A 17,556-nucleotide genomic window follows, 5' to 3' on the forward strand; every position below is an offset into this window, starting at 1 on the left:
ATAAGTAGTATTTAAACTGAGGCAACTGCTAGCCCCCATACATCTTCTCAAAAAGATGTAATGGATGAAAAGGCACATAAACATTTACTAGATTCATCCTCTCAACAGGGTACGTATATTGAAAATCGCCTGTCGGCCAGGGTATCTGATGTAGTGTCCCCACCTCAATCATAAACAATTATTGATGCACAAGGAAAGATTACACACATAAAGGATGAGTTTACAGATTCAAGAGTTTTGACCATTTTACGGTTATATTCGATTGGTCAAGGTTCTTTAATGGACCAATTGCCTTTACAGGTGTTAGGAAAGGATACTGATCCAATAGCCATATATCAGTGGTCGGTGTCTACCTCCCCAGGCTTAAATCCACTGGATGCATCTATGAATAGTGGATCTGACATAGGTGCAGATCGGCAACTTGTTGACAATGATCCAGATTTACCTAATGAGTCACAAGGAAATGTCTTCACAGATATTAGAAGGAAACTTTGATCTTTATGCTAAATTCTTTGGATCATTGTTCACCTTCCCAAATTTCAAATCTAGAACCCTAAAAGGGAAACTAGCAACTTATAGATAATGACTCAGATTCATCTTACGAGTCTAACAAGGATGGGGATTTGCGAATTCCCATTGCACCACTTGTGACCTCCTTAAGGATGGCTAAGGTGATTTTCTTTGCAGGTACAACTGGATTTTGGAGCTATGAGAGGAGTGATACACTTATGAGAATTAGTGTAAACACGAGTGGAGAGAAGAGTGAAACATTTTTGAGGTACATGAAATAGAATTACACACTCATGGTGAGGAAGAAAGAGAAACGCCATATCCCATTCCCTATCCCTAAACATAGTTCTTAATAATTCGGGTCTCGAATCTATTTATGATTGGAACCTAACTCTTAGGGACCTAACATTTACATATTGGATTAGAATACTTCAGGACCTAACAAGTTGGGAGCTAAGAATTGGTAAGAATTGGTGATCTCACAGTTGGGAGGTACAAGGAGTTAGGAAGATTGGTGAATATGATGATCAACAGTGAAGTTATTATTGCAGCATTTAAAGGGACATGGTTGATCAGACTATGACTTGTTATTTCTTTTCCAACCAAGTAAAATATGAGAACTCCTTTAGACAACAGCGCACATTCCTTCTCTAAGGAGGAGATAAAAGCTTATATAATAGTTTGGAGGATTCCTCAACTAAGGGGGAGAAATAGCAGGCAGGAGGAAAAAGATAAAGTATATGTACATCACACCATACCATTGTTGTTTGAAACTATGGATCCTATTGTACAGGAGAGGTGGTAAGCACGAAGGTGATTTCCTAGTGATCAGAAGAAGTGGTTTGGTTCATCACTTTTCTTCATTAGGGGAGAAGCTGTTTTCCAAAAGGGGAGGGCAAGGAAATCGTTTCCAAATTACTATTGCCAGAATGCAATATTTGTGGCCGAAAGCATACAGGGGTGTGTAATAAGCCAAAGTCACATGTTTCAAATGTAATCCTCAAGGGTATATTGTAACGACCGAGAATTTTGCGTCATAATTAAGAAAGTAAAGTATGTGTTATGTGATGAGATTATGTGATTAAGTGGTGATTATTTGTCTTATCTGTATACTAGAGTTAAGGAGCATGGATAAAAACGTTCCAATTTAAAGAGTCAGCTTATAAGTCAAGCTGTGGTTTCGGGCCGTCAGGTAGAACGGAACCCGTCCTAATATAGAAATTAAATAATATAAAATATGAATTATATGTGAAGTAAATGAATGAAGTATTTCGTCTTAAGAGACGTGTTGATTGGCAAAGGTAATGAGAAGCATATTCGAAACGCTGAGTGTCGGGCCGTCAGGCTGAACGTGACCCGGTACGCGTAAAAAGGGAATAAAGATTAAAGAGGGATAGATTCTATGATCAGACCTGAGTCGTTATGTGACTATATACGTGTGATTGCTTGACTGTGTGCATGATTATATGTTCTGTGTTAATTTCTGTGAATTTTAAAGGAATTATGTGATTTACATAAGGGTTTATTTAACCTTCGTGCATTTTTATAAAATCATCTGAGATGGATAAAAACATGGGATTTGTTCTGTTATCTTCGTAGAGGTCTTAGAGACTTTTTAAAAATGATAAGTGAATTTAATTGTGGGTCTTTGCATTTTTAAATTGATTTTATGTGAAAAAGGTATTTATTAAAGCGAGTTTGCGAAGTTCATATAAAATCAACCGCTCGCTCAAATTCTTATTATGAGTAATGGATGAAAAGCTAATTTCGAGACCTACGCGTTAAAAATGTTATTTTCAATAATTCTCGACTTTCCGAGAGAGATATATTTTATATTTGAATTTTATCGCATTTAAGTAAAAAGAAAAGGGATGAGTGAGTAAAAGGAAGTTGGTAAATTACTAGATTGCCCTTGTTTCTAAGTGCTATATATAACCCACTTTCTTTTCTTTCTTTCTTTTGTGCATTCATTTTCTCTTTTCTCTCTTCTCACTTTCTTTCTCTCGTCTCTCTCTCCCGAACACTCTCTCTCTCTTTCACTCCCTCTCGGCCCTCTCATCTCTCATCTCTCTCACTTGCATGCAACCCCCAAATCTTACTCAAACTCAAAGATATTGCCACCGTTAGCCTTTATTCTCGGTATACTTCTTGATTCCTATTTGCATGTAAGTATTTGCAAGTGTTTTGATGATTGATCACTATGGTTGTGTTTAGGAAAAACAATTTCTTGAAGCATAACTATAAGAGTGATTTTAAGAGGTTTTGGAGGTCATAAACTCGAGAGGAGATCCGTCATGGACTCTCTCAAGTTCGACCACCACCGGCCATGATCCAAAGGAGAGCCGGTGGGTTTTTCATGATGTGATTGTTGGATTTTAATGTTGCATGTTATGATTTCTTGAAAACTTGAAAAAGGGTTTTGCTTCTTTTGTTGAAAATTGAGTATGTGATTGGTAAAATGATTTCCTTGGTTGTAAAATGAATGTGTGCAAGTGATTGTTGCTTAGAAAATCAAATTTTATGATTTGCATGTGAGTTTTGCTTCGGCTTTATGATAATAAAAAGGGAAATTGAATTTTGTGACTTGATCTTGGTATGAACTAAGCTTAATTAGTAGGAAATAGAGTTGCATGTTGATTTAAAAGAGGAGTTAGTAATGCATGTCAATGTTTGGTTCTTGGATTGTGAGTTTTTGAATTTTTGCCGAATAGAAAATGGGTTTAGAAGAGATTGATTTGTTATTAAGTGAATGCATGCATGTTGATTGAATAATTTGATTAAGGTTTGAGTCATTAGGTGATGTTTGGCTTTGTGCTTCGAAAATCTTAATGAAAATGAGTTAAATGACTAAGTGAAGGCTTAAAACAAGTTAAAAATGTGATATAGGACTTTGCATGTCAAGATTGCTCTTTGTATGTGTGTTTTCTTGATAAATCCGAATGGGTTGAATCTTTAAAGTGGTTTGTTGTGAGTAGACTTGATTAAATTAATGATGGATGGTGATTAGACTAATAAGGAATGAATTATTCTTGCATGCTAAGTTTAGGTTCGAATTTTGAGTTAATAAGAAAGGAAATTGAATTTGGTGAGATAATCTTGGTAAACACTAAGTTTGTATGATTTAAAAGCAATTGCATGATAGTTTTAAAGGAGATCAATGAGTGCATGCTAGTAATTAGTCTTTGAGTTGAAAATTATGTTCTTGCCGAATGAAAACAAGATAAAAAGGGGATAACTTGGTGATTAAGTGTATGCATGTTGATTTGATGGATTGATTAAGTTGAAATCACTAAGTAGTGCATGGTTTGGTGACTTAATGAATGGAATGATTTAATAGGGGATTAAAACAAGAAAGAAATGTGGTATATAACCTTGCATGTCAAAATCTATTTTTGCATGTTTGATTCTTGATTGTGATAAGTGTTAAGGCCGAATAGGCCATAAGAAAAAAAGGTCAAAACTTGATTTGTGGTAATTGAAAGAATGATTGAGTGTTATATGTGAAAATATTTGATTTTGCTTGATTGGATTGTTGTTTTGATTCGAATTAAGGAATAAAAGAAAAGGGAATTAAGTCAATTGATATAAGTGATAGTATGCACGTAAATGTTTGGTTGTGAATGTGTCTAGTACTCGTAAAAGAGTCATTTTAGTTTGATTTGAGAAATAGCCTAGGTCAAGCGAGTATGCTTTGATTGCTAGGTATATAAGGATATGAAAACTATGAGAAAGAATTGTGCTATGTGCTATGTGCTGTGTGCTTATTTGTATAAGCTATACTCGTATAGTTCGAGTCAAGAATATAATCGAGTTATCGTATAGAGTGATCCTTTCGGGAACGAGAGTTGGGAATCTAATTAAGATTTCCGGTTTTATTGTAGATTCGGAGCGTGAGGGCATTCGGGCTAGGAAAGGGAAAAGTATACTAGGTGGCAGTAGTTCAACCCTCAGGAAAGCAATTTCAGGCAAGTAACTCTGATTACTTGTATAAATAATTGTAAAGGAAATGTTGTTCATACCATGTAGAGTATTGAACTGTTTGAGCATGAAACCCTTGTTTTATGAGACCCATATTTTATGAAACCCTGTTATTAATTTAAAAGAATCCTTGTTCTTGATAACCTGTTATTGATAAGCCTATTGATTCCACTCATTGATAACCTAACCTTTCAGTTCAAGTTACCTATAATGCCATGAATCATATTGAACCTATTGATTATCTTGGTTAACCTTGTTTAATGATATTCTGTTTCTCTTGATCACCCTATTGATCCCTAAATCAATGTTTATCCTTCTAATTTAGTACCTTATTATCTTTGATACAGAATTCTTGAGAATTGTTCCTTGCGTATCTTTGATTCACTCCCTGAACTTTGTTTCTTTAAAATCTGAATTAAGAATGAGTTTCGACTTGAAAAAGTCCGAATGATTTCAAAGGCTTGGTAATGATAAAATGAATTTTAGAAAACCTATTTGTTTTTCCAACTCAAGGTTTTCCGAATGAATTCCTGATGGATTGGATTGAGACGTAAGAGGCTAGTGGGACTAGTCCAGTCATGGTAAGAGGCTAGTGGGACTAGTCCAATTTAAGGCTGAAATTATGCCGAATGGTACCTTAAAGACCGGAATGGAGGTCGATACGGGCTGATCACCCGTATATAATGAAATGGAAAGATAAGTGATCCAATCAAGGGTTCCAAATGATTATTTAAAAGGAAACTGAAACTTTTGTTCAGTAAATTGATTTTTGGAAATGAAAATGGTTTATACTATTTTGAAAAGAGTTGATTATGTTATTGTGGAGCTTAAAGCTCAGAACCCTGATTCCTGAAATTGTTGATCATATGAATGATTCTATATCTTGAAATACTGTTGCTTTCCTCTACCGAAAGATCTATTTTGATCCTATAATGATTTCTGTTGAATGTCCGCTTTCATCCTGTTTCGAGCCTTGTTTCTTGAAAGCCCAACTATTCTTCGGATACCTTTCCTTATCTCAAAGAAAAGAAAAATGAATATATGGAAATCTGCCACCTAGATTAGCTAAAGTAGAATGCCCTAGTTTGTTCAAAGTATATTGAGAACTGATATTGTAGAACTGCTATATAATTACTTGCTGAGTTTTATACTCATTGTTTTGTCTTAATCTAACCATGGCAGTTAAGCAAGAAGATGGCCAGGCTTAGGCGCACTGCTCGTAAGAGCGTACCTGGTGGTCCCTACCGTGTTGAGGGCTTCCAGTTGCCAGAGCAGGTAGTACAGGTTATGAGTGAGCTCGCACCTAGTAAGAGGTGTTTATAGATACAATGGGTTATCTGTCGGTTCCCAGCCGGAATCGATACTGATTATTTAATAATATTTTGGGTTTGTAAGTTATATTCGTTGATTGGTAGTTGTAATCTTGTCTCATACTTTATCCTGTTGATCCTGTTAGTAGTTAATCGGGGTTTATGCATATTTAATTAGTAGATTAGAGGTGTGTGAGTCCTCATTTCCTAACCCCGAGATTGAGGTCGTCACAAGTTGGTATCAGAGCTACAGGATCTAGTCCCTGAGACAAGTTAGGTTTTAAAAAAGGGGTATTTTGGGAATATATCTATATCGCGAGAGAGTTCGACTCATGTAGAGTTGAGTTAGACTATTAGGTATAGTATGAGGAAAGTGTTTGATTGGTAAAGCAGAAACTAGAGTTAGGGTGTGAGTTAGCTGGAAGCTTTATTTGACCCTAACATTGTTTCTTGGTTGTTGTTTTATGTTTTCTCTCAGGATCCTAGTAATGGTAGTGATTCAGACTCAGAGATTAGCTTGACTGGTACCCCTGTGGACTCTATTCCACCCTCTCCAGAGGAGCCTGTATATGTTAGTTCAGACCCAGAGGAGGACCCTTCTGAGAGTAGTGAGATCCTCATGCAGATTTCACCCTTGAGGCTTGATTCAGAGACCCCTGCCCCTGAGCCAGAGTCGGAGATGCCTAAGACTGTTCCTGTCAGTATTGGTGGCAAGTTAGCCCAGGACCGAGACTTTGTGTACTCCCGCATTCCTGAGTTAGGAGCTTTGGTGGATAGACTAGCCAGGGAGTCTAGGCAGTGTGCTTCTGTTATGGATGATGAGTGGCGAGTTCGAGTGAAGATGGTGGAGCAGGTTGCCAGGAGGAGATTGGATGAGGGACCATCCACTAGTGATGCTGATGCTGAGGCCCGGAGGCTGCATAAGATCATTCGCTGTATGTTGGTTGTGTTGAGAGAGATCCTAGATGATTAGACGAGACTGTTGGTTGAGCCCATAGATTGTTGTTGTTGTTTTCAGTGCCGGTAGGCTTTGGGATACTTGGTCAGATGCCGGGATCCCTTTTTCATTTACCTTGTTGTATCTCAGACCAGTGTAGTAGTAGTAGTAGTTGGAAGTTAGGGGTAGATAGGGGGATGTTTTCCAGTTTTTCCTCTGTTTAACCCTGCTATTTATTATACCTTGTTTCAGAACCTTAAAATCCAGAATATTTCCTATGTAACCTCTGATTAAATAAATCTATTATCTTGCTTCCCTTTGTGCACCTTGTTTATCTTATAAACTGTTCTCAATGCCATGTTTTAAATACAGCTATGTTTTCATACAACCATGTCTAAAGATCGTAAAACCCTATTCCGTGCCATGATAAAACAACACTGATATGAGAATTATGTAGTAATAGGATTGCATGTGCAAATTGGGTAAAACTTAAAACCCACAAAAGAGATTTCATAAAAATTGTTGTTATATATGCCATGCTATCGTATTGCTAAGTAATTGCTCAATCAGGTTTGTAAGAAATGGCCAACTCACCAGATCACCAAGAAGAAGAAATTCCCACCCAAGACCCAGAAATAAACCCAGAAACCACTTTGATGAGCAGACTTGCTCAGCTTTTGCAACAACCTGCGGCCCCAAAAGTTGGAAATTTCAAGCACTTTCAATCTGTTCACCCTCCAGAATTCTTAGGTTTGCCAGACCCGATTAAAGCACAGTCGTGGTTGAGAGAGATGGAAAAAGCCTTTGAGCTAGCCGAAGTTAAGGACGATAAGAAAGCTCAGTACGCAAGTTATTATTTGAGGGATGAAGCAAGTTTCTGGTGGGAGTCTTCTAAGGCGTTGTTGGAAGGCAAAGACTTATCTTGGGAGAAGTTTACTGAGATGTTTCTGGAAAAATATTTGCCAAGTTATATGCAAGATCAGTTGGAGATAAAATTTTTGGATCTTAGACAGGAGGAAATATCGGAAGCAGAATATGAGGTGAAGTTTTCGGAGTTGGCGAGGTTCGTGCCAGAGTACGTGAATACTGAAGCAAAGAAGGCTAAGAGGTTCCAGCAGGGACTTAAGCCGTGGATTAGGAGTCAAATAGAAATATTGGAGATCAAGAGCTATGCTGCCTTGGTTCAAAAGGAAATGATAGTAGAAGGTGAGCGGGAAGCTGCTCGAAGAGAAAATGAAGGAAGAAAGAGGAAGTTTGAAAGCTCTGAGCAAGAGCAAGGAAGTTTCAAGTTCAGAGGAAAGCTTGGAAAGAATGGTGGAGGTCAGAACAAAAAGTTTCAGAAGTTTAGACCCGGGAATGGAGCTCAGAAGAACCGTTTCCAGAAAGCTGGACAACCGGGAAAGGATAGCAGGCCCCAGATGCAAGAATGCAGGAACTGTGGAAAGAGACACCCGGGGAGGTGTAATAAGCTGGATATAACATGTTTTAAGTGCAACCAGAAGGGGCATTATTCCTCAGAATGTTCAAATGAAATAAGGAAGCCTGATTTGGCTTGTTTCAAGTGTGGCAAGGTAGGCCATATGGCTAGAAATTACAAGGAGCCTGTGCAGAAGGCTAATGTTCTCAGAATTGCTGGACCGCCATCTCTCCCAGCACCATCAGCTCAACCCAGAGCTAGGACCTTTAACATGTCAATGAAAGATGCGGTGCAAGATGTGGACGTGGTAGCAGGTATGCTTGTTATAAACTCAGTAGAAGTAAAAGTTTTGATGGATTCTGGAGCAACCAGATCTTTTATTTCTGAAAGCATTCTTGATAAGTTAAATTGTGTTGCGTACCCTCTAGAGCCTAATTTGATTATAGAGGTAGCAAATCAAGAGAAAGTTGTTGTTAATAAGATTTGTCCCGATTGTGATGTGTCTATAGAAGGTCGGCACTTTTCTGCTGACTTAATTCCTTTTAAGTTAGGAGAATTTGAGGTTATTCTAGGAATGGATTGGTTGTCAAATCATGAGGCGCAAATAGAGTGTAAAAGTAAGAAAGTGAAGTTAAAAACCAAGGATGGTGAGGACGTGATATTTAAAGGAAAGAGGTAAGAGAAGAAATTTCTAACGGTTATTGAGGCGAGAAGATTAATGCGTCAAGGATGCGAAGTTTATTTGGCTCATGTCGTGGACGTGGAGAAAGAATCTGTAAGGATCGACGATATTCCGGTAGTAAGAGATTTTCCGGACGTGTTTCCTGATGAATTGCCTGGACTACCTCCAGACAGAGAGATCGAGTTTACGATTGAATTGGCTCCTGGTACGGAACCAGTGTCGAAAGCTCCCTATCGCATGGCGCCGGTTGAAATGAAGGAATTGGCAGCTCAGTTGCAAGAGTTATTGGACAAAGGAGTAATCCGACCGAGTGTATCCCTGTGGGGCGCACCGGTGTTATTTGTAAAGAAGAAGGATGGAAGTATGCGATTGTGTATCGATTACCGTGAACTGAATAAGTTGACGATCAAGAATAAGTACCCTCTACCGCGGATCGATGACTTGTTTGACCAATTGAAAGGAGCTTCGTGTTTCTCAAAGATTGATTTAAGATCTGGGTATCATCAACTAAAGATCAAAGCGGAAGATATACCCAAGACAACGTTCCGAACAAGATACGGACATTATGAGTTTTTGGTGATGGCATTTGTCTTGACGAATGCGCCAGCTGCATTTATGGATCTTATGAACAGAGTGTTCAAGCAGTATTTGGACAAGTTCGTGATTGTGTTTATTGACGATATACTTATTTATTCCAAAACGGAGGAAGATCATAAGGAGCATTTGAGGATTTCCTTGGAAATTCTGTGAAAAGAGAAGCTGTATGCAAAGTTTTCAAAGTGTGAATTTTGGCTAAAAGAAGTGCAATTTCTTGGTCATGTAGTTAATAAAGAAGGAATTAAAGTGGATCTAGCCAAGATAGAAGCTGTAATGAATTGGGAAAGACCCAAGACTCCGACGGAAGTCAGAAGTTTTCTGGGATTAGCCGGATACTATAGAAGATTTGTGCAAGATTTCTCAAAGATTGTCGTTCCATTGACAAAATTAACGAGAAAGAATGAGAAGTTCGTTTGGACAGAAAAGTGTGAGGAAAGTTTCCAAGAGTTAAAGAAGAGATTGGTAACCGCCCCTGTGTTGGTATTACCAGATGATAAAGGTGAATTTGTGATATTTAGTGATGCTTCCTATAAAGGACTTGGATGCGTGTTAATGCAACACGGGAAGGTAATAGCATACACGTCATGGCAACTCAAACCGCACGAGCAAAAGTATCCAACGCACGATTTGGAATTGGCAGCAATTGTGTTTGCCCTTAAGATTTGGAGGCAATATTTGTACGGGGAAAAGTGCGAGATTTATACGGACCATAAGAGCTTAAAGTATATCTTTACTCAGAAAGAACTGAATATGCGACAAAGAAGGTGGTTGGAATTGATCAAAGATTATGATTGTGCGATAAACTATCATCCTGGAAAGGCAAATATGGTAGCTGATGCTTTAAGTCGAAAGGAAAAGTTGAATATGTTAACGTCATCAGAAGAATTAATCAAGGACTTTGAAAAGATGGAAATAGTGGTGCAGACTCCAAAATGTGGAGGTGAAGCCATTTATGCAATACGGTTTCAACCTGAAATTTTAGAAAAGATTAGATGCTGTCAAGAGCAGGTGATGAATCGCGAAAGGAATAAGTTGACGGGAGAAGAAATTAAAGCTCAAAAGGATGGAAAAGGAATATACCGTGTTAACTCACGTATTTGGATACCTGATGTTGTGGAACTAAAGCACGAGATTTTGCAAGAAGCGCATAACTCGAGATTTTTAATTCACCCTAGAAGTACGAAGATGTACCAGGATTTGAAAGGAAATTTTTGGTGGCCAAACATGAAAAAGGAAATTGCAGAATGGATAAGCAAATGTTACACGTGCCAAAGAGTTAAAGCGGAACATCAAAGGCCAAGTGGATTGCTTCAGCCACTGGACATACCTGAATGGAAATGATTAAGGTTTGAGTCATTAGGTGATGTTTGGCTTTGTGCTTCGAAAATCTTAATGAAAATGAGTTAAATGACTAAGTGAAGGCTTAAAATAAGTTAAAAATGTGATATAGGACTTTGCATGTCAAGATTGCTCTTTGTATGTGTGTTTTCTTGATAAATCCGAATGGGTTGAATCTTTAAAGTGGTTTGTTGTGAGTAGACTTGATTAAATTAATGATGGATGGTGATTAGACTAATAAGGAATGTATTATTGTTGCATGCTAAGTTTAGGTTCGAATTTTGAGTTAATAAGAAAGGAAATTGAATTTGGTGAGATAATCTTGGTAAACACTAAGTTTGTATGATTTAAAAGCAATTACATGATAGTTTTAAAGGAGATCAATGAGTGCATGCTAGTAATTAGTCTTTGAGTTGAAAATTATGTTCTTGCCGAATGAAAACAAGATAAAAAGGGGATAACTTGGTGATTAAGTGTATGCATGTTGATTTGATGGATTGATTAAGTTGAAATCACTAAGTAGTGCATGGTTTGGTGACTTAATGAATGGAATGATTTAATAGGGGATTAAAACAAGAAAGAAATGTGGTATATAACCTTGCATGTCAAAATCTATTTTTGCATGTTTGATTCTTGATTGTGATAAGTGTTAAGGCCGAATAGGCCATAAGAAATAAAGGTCAACACTTGATTTGTGGTAATTGAAAGAATGATTGAGTGTTATATGTGAAAATCTTTGATTTTGCTTGATTGGATTGTTGTTTTGATTCGAATTAAGGAATAAAAGAAAAGGGAATTAAGTCGATTGATATAAGTGATAGTATGCACGTAAATGTTTGGTTGTGAATGTGTCTAGTACTCGTAAAAGGGTCGTGTTAGTTTGATTTGAGAAATAGCCTAGGTCAAGCGAGTATGCTTTGATTGCTAGGTATATAAGGATATGAAAACTATGAGAAAGAATTGTGCTATGTGCTATGTGCTGTGTGCTTATTTGTATAAGCTATACTCGTATAGTTCGAGTCAAGAATATAATCGAGTTATCGTATAGAGTGATCGTTCCGGGAACGAGAGTTGGGAATCTAATTAAGATTTCCGGTTTTATTGTAGATTCGGAGCGTGAGGGCATTCGGGCTAGGAAAGGGAAAAGTATACTAGGTGGCAGTAGTTCAACCCTCAGGAAAGCAATTTCAGGCAAGTAACTCTGATTACTTGTATAAATGATTGTAAAGGAAATGTTGTTCATACCATGTAGAGTATTGAACTGTTTGAGCATGAAACCCTTGTTTTATGAGACCCATGTTTTATGAAACCCTGTTATTGATTTAAAAGAATCCTTGTTCTTGATAACCTATTATTGATAAGCCTATTGATTTCACTCATTGATAACCTAACCTTTCAGTTCAAGTTACCTATAATGCCATGAATCATATTGAACCTATTGATTATCTTGGTTAACCTTGTTTAATGATATTCTGTTTCTCTTGATCACCCTATTGATCCCTAAATCAATGTTTATCCTTCTAATTTAGTACCTTATTATCTTTGATACAGAATTCTTAAGAATTGTTCCTTGCGTATCTTTGATTCACTCCCTGAACTTTGTTTCTTTAAAATCTGAATTAAGAATGAGTTTCGACTTGAAAAAGTCCGAATGATTTCAAAGGCTTGGTAATGATAAAATGAATTTTAGAAAACCTATTTGTTTTTCCAACTCAAGGTTTTCCGAATGAATTCCTGATGGATTGGATTGAGACGTAAGAGGCTAGTGGGACTAGTCCAGTCATGGTAAGAGGCTAGTGGGACTAGTCCAATTTAAGGCTGAAATTATGCCGAATGGTACCTTAAAGACCGGAATGGAGGTCGATACGGGCTGATCACCCGTATATAATGAAATGGAAAGATAAGTGATCCAATCAAGGGTTCTAAATGATTATTTAAAAGGGAACTGAAACTTTTGTTCAGTAAATTGATTTTTGGAAATGAAAATGGTTTATACTGTTTTGAAAAGAGTTGATTATGTTATTGTGGAGCTTAAAGCTCAGAACCCTAATTCCTGAAATTGTTGATCATATGAATGATTCTATATCTTGAAATACTGTTGCTTTCCTCTACCGAAAGATCTATTTTGATCCTATAATGATTTGTGTTGAATGTCGGCTTTCATCCTGTTTCGAGCCTTGTTTCTTGAAAGCCCAACTATTCTTCGGATACCTTTCCTTATCTCAAAGAAAAGAAAAATGAATATACGGAAATCTGCCACCTAGATTAGCTAAAGTAGAATGCCCTAGTTTGTTCAAAGTATATTGAGAACTGATATTGTAGAACTGCTATATAATTACTTGCTGAGTTTTATACTCATTGTTTTGTCTTAATCTAACCATGGCAGTTAAGCAAGAAGATGGCCAGGCTTAGGCGCACTGCTCATAAGAGCGTACCTGGTGGTCCCTACCGTGTTGAGGGCTTCCAGTTGCCAGAGCAGGTAGTACAGGTTATGAGTGAGCTCGTGCCTAGTAAGAGGTGTTTAAAGATACAATGGGTTATCTGTCGGTTCCCAGCCGGAATCGATACTGATTATTTAATAATATTTTGGGTTTGTAAGTTATATTCGTTGATTGGTAGTTGTAATCTTGTCTCATACTTTATCCTGTTGATCCTGTTAGTAGTTAATCGGGGTTTATGCATATTTAATTAGTAGATTAGAGGTATGTGAGTCCTCATTTCCTAACCCCGAGATTGAGGTTGTCACATATATTGGACACTATCTCTATTGAATTCGTTATTCATACAGTATTCAAATCCTCATTGGTAAAATGATACCTTCAACTATTTTGGGTCAATAACCTCAACTGTATATTAATAATTAGACTTCATGGTTCTCACATGTGATTCCCCCTCATGGGCAACTATTGGGGAGATTGCGTAGCTGTATGAACAGTTATATGATAACTCAATATGAGAACAACACTAGAACATGACAGGTTAATAATATTACGACTATAGAAATCAGAAGAAATAAAGACAAGGCAAAGATAAAGGATCAAATGATTAGAAAAAAGCTTCAAGTTTGTTTATAGGTCACTGAAAGAAGCTCATTAATATGTTCATGCCTCAGTGAAGAATAAAGGTTAAATACTTTCAGGGTTTCAGAAATAATGAAGATTCAGTGTATAAGTGTCACCGGAAGATTTCAGTGTATTGGCATTGATTGATGATAGATAGTGTATGAAGCATAGGAATCTGAAGAATTGAAGATATGATATAGACAGAGGTTAAAGAAGACAGCTGTAGTCTTGAAGTTATACTCAGTGACAGGAGTTCATTTATATGTTCAAACATCAGTGAAGAACAGTGATTGAAGTATTCAAGATTGTAGTAGCAATGAAGATGTTGTCTAAAGTACCAGAAAGGATTCCAGTGAAAGTACAGTTATTTACTGACAGTCAGTGTTTGAAGTGATAAAGTGTTGCAAGCTTAACAATGTTATCAAGGCTATAATACGAAGTCCTGAATCGGGGTTAGTCGTCTGTGAACCAGACCAATTGCACTAGACGTCAACAGCTCGTGAAAGGAATTTGGGTATTATTTATAGAAGAATTGTGAAGTTGAGGAACGTACATGGATTGAACGTTTATCTGTTAAAGTACGAGAAGAGGTGCGCATGGTATGCATCTAAACAGTTAGAGGGAGTGGCCTAGTTCAAAGTTTAATTGTTAAATTAAATAAATTTATTTAATGGACTTTAATATAATTTATTTAATAAACTTAAATGATTTATTTTATAAACTTTAAATAAGTTATTTTATAAATCTAAATTAGTTTATTTATATAAGTTATATTTAAGTTTATTTTATAAATTAATTTATTTACAATTTAAACTTAAATAAAAAGAAAAAGAAAAAGAAAACAAATAAAAATGAAACAAACAAAAAACCTGGCAACCAAATGGTCGCGGGTTAGAAGATCAGGAGGTTGGTTTTTGTTTTAGTTTTACAATTTATTAGTCGCAGGTTGCGAGGTTAACAAACAAGAAACTAAAACTTTGTTTTGGTCGCAGGTTACCACAATAAGGTCGCCAATTGAGTTTTGTTTAATAAACTGTACTAGTTTATTTACTAGTCGCAGGTTAGCTGTTTGTGAGAATAAAAGATCCTTGGTCATAGGTTACAAAAGATTATTCCCGATCGACACTTACTCCTCAGCTACATCTTTGTTGATAGATTCAATTAATTTATGTGGTTCAATTTCAGCCACACATTTTTAATTGAATATAAGACTATACTACAGCAGCAGAAGCATTCAGCAATTGGAGTTGTTATGTTCATCATCTTCTTCCATGAGAGGTGGTGAAAAAGAAGCAAAGATTTTCAGAGAAGTTCAAGCAAATTGTATATCCGTTTAACTTTTCACCGGAGTAACGTTATAATGACCGGTTTAACTCTTGTATATTCATAGGGGCATTATAAACGTTACCCAGTAATTAAATCCTTGGACAAACAAAAGTTAGATCATTGTATATGATTTAATTTGTTGATCTTTGTAGAAACTAGGAACTTTGTTGTTCTTAGATTGTAGCCGGTTAATTTATTTACCGAAATGTAGCAACACCCTTCGCGGATTTATATACGAATATATATTTCCCCGAATATCTTGTGTTCCTCATTTTATATTCCCAAACACTATTTACCTCAAGAACACGGAACCACTAACCATATACCAAATTTTCTATCCGTAAAATATTCGAATGAATTTTTTAATTTAGTGAGTATCGTATTCAACCCCCCTTCTACGATACTTCGGGACCTAACAGAAACCTATAAAGAACTACGAGTAACAAGGCTCGTGTTATCCAAATGAATATATGGTGTTGGTAATATCGTCTTTACCTCAAATACACTGGAGACTCGGCTCCGAGTTTTATGTCACATCTTTTCTAAAACATATTCAATTCTAAAATATATCCTCCTCATTCTGATAATCTCTAATGATTCTATTGGTCTTAATATAATACCTCAATAATCTTTCCAACTCAACTTCCTCATGGGTACTACATCTGGTAGTCCAATAACGAACTCTATATGAGCTCTTACGCTAAGCTCACTTCTAGATTTAAATCTTAACACTCTCGCCTTTAAGTACTATAACTTATTACTCTGATACCATTTCTATAACACCCCCAAATCTGGGTCAGGAATTTGGGTCTTCACGTAATTCTTCAGTCATGTATAACATGTATTAACTCAATAATTGTTATAACCGGTTTTTTATTTATCTTTTAATTGATATATATATGTGTATATTAGGTGAGTTAAATAAAAATTTTGTGGATATGTGTTTGTGTGATTAGAATTATGCTAAATAATAGTGTGATATTATTTGGAATTTTAGAAAATAAGAAATGCATTATTTGCTATTTATGTAGGTTATAAAATGCATTTTATTATCCAAGAAAAATTGTTTTTAAAATTACTTTTATTAATAAATTTCGAAATTGATCTTACTAAATTCCTAAAATTCTAAGCTATTTTATGATGCCACTCTTGTAATTTATAGATTTATATTTTTATTTATAAAATTTATTCTTTGTATTTAATTACATTAATAATTAGTAGAATAACAATAAAACCTTTCATGCAACTTCCACTCAATAGAAGAGAAGGGCATTGTTGACATTTCCAACCCCACTAACACTTCTTGGACTAGACTAATTACCCTAACCTTGCATGCAATCCTTGTTAGTTAAGGGAGAGGGACAAAGAAGTAAATTACCCAATCCACTACCCATTACATAACAAATAAAATGATAAAAGAGAGATCATTCTCCACTTGAACACACCACCCCCACCACCACCCTCCTCCCCTCTCTCCTTTCTCTCTCGACCGAAGCACTCACCCCCACTCCTTGTCCATTTTTCTTCCTCCATTCTTCAAGTTTCTTTCAAAAATCACTCTCTTAAACCTTAAACCTTTGGTTAGTAAGTAAATTATGTGATATAGTACTTGGTTGTAGCTTGCATGTTGGAGTTAAGGTAAGCCTAAAGATGAAGACCTTGATTCTTATGAATTTAAGGTCCAAATCATAAGGCAAAATTGTCAAGAGTGGAAATGGTTATTGGACAAGTGTTTTCACTCCCATGATTACCATTTCACTCCCTCCATTTGGCAATGACTCCTTAGGAGCCGAATGGAATGAGTTTTGTTGATAAAAATTTATTTTAAAATGCTATGTGATGAGATCATGCTTTAAGTGAACTTGTTATGTGTTGCATGTTGTTCAAAACCAAGTTTTGTGTTGAATCATCTACTTTAAAACCCTTGCATGTCATGGAATAGTTGGGATATTATGTTGATAGTGGTTGCATGTTAGTTTTATGCATAAAAACTTGTAGTTCTAGGGATGCATGTTGAAAACTAGACTATATGCTTGATTTATGGCCTCAAATTGATTGCATGCACTTGATTATGATTTATTTTGATAAGTTTGAGTATTCCATGTTGTTAAGTAAGTTTAATCAGTAGATATCATGCTTTTAAACTTCGATTTATGAAGCAAAATTATATTGTATTTTCGAAAAAAAAGAATAAGTGCTAATATGTTTATCATACCTTCGTGTTATTCGATTTTGTGGTTATTTTTGGAGAATTTGATGAGTTTATTTGATAGTTAATAAAGAGATTAAGTGTGTCATGATGTTAAGTCTTGAATGATCTCATGGGGTTTTGGTTTTCGCTCGAATAAGGGAGATAAGGTGGAAGGAGTTGGAATAGATTTCCCGCATTTTCCAGATTT

This window comes from Apium graveolens, chromosome 9 (assembly GCF_009905375.1).
Source record: "Apium graveolens cultivar Ventura chromosome 9, ASM990537v1, whole genome shotgun sequence".
Classification (NCBI taxonomy): domain Eukaryota; kingdom Viridiplantae; phylum Streptophyta; class Magnoliopsida; order Apiales; family Apiaceae; genus Apium; species Apium graveolens.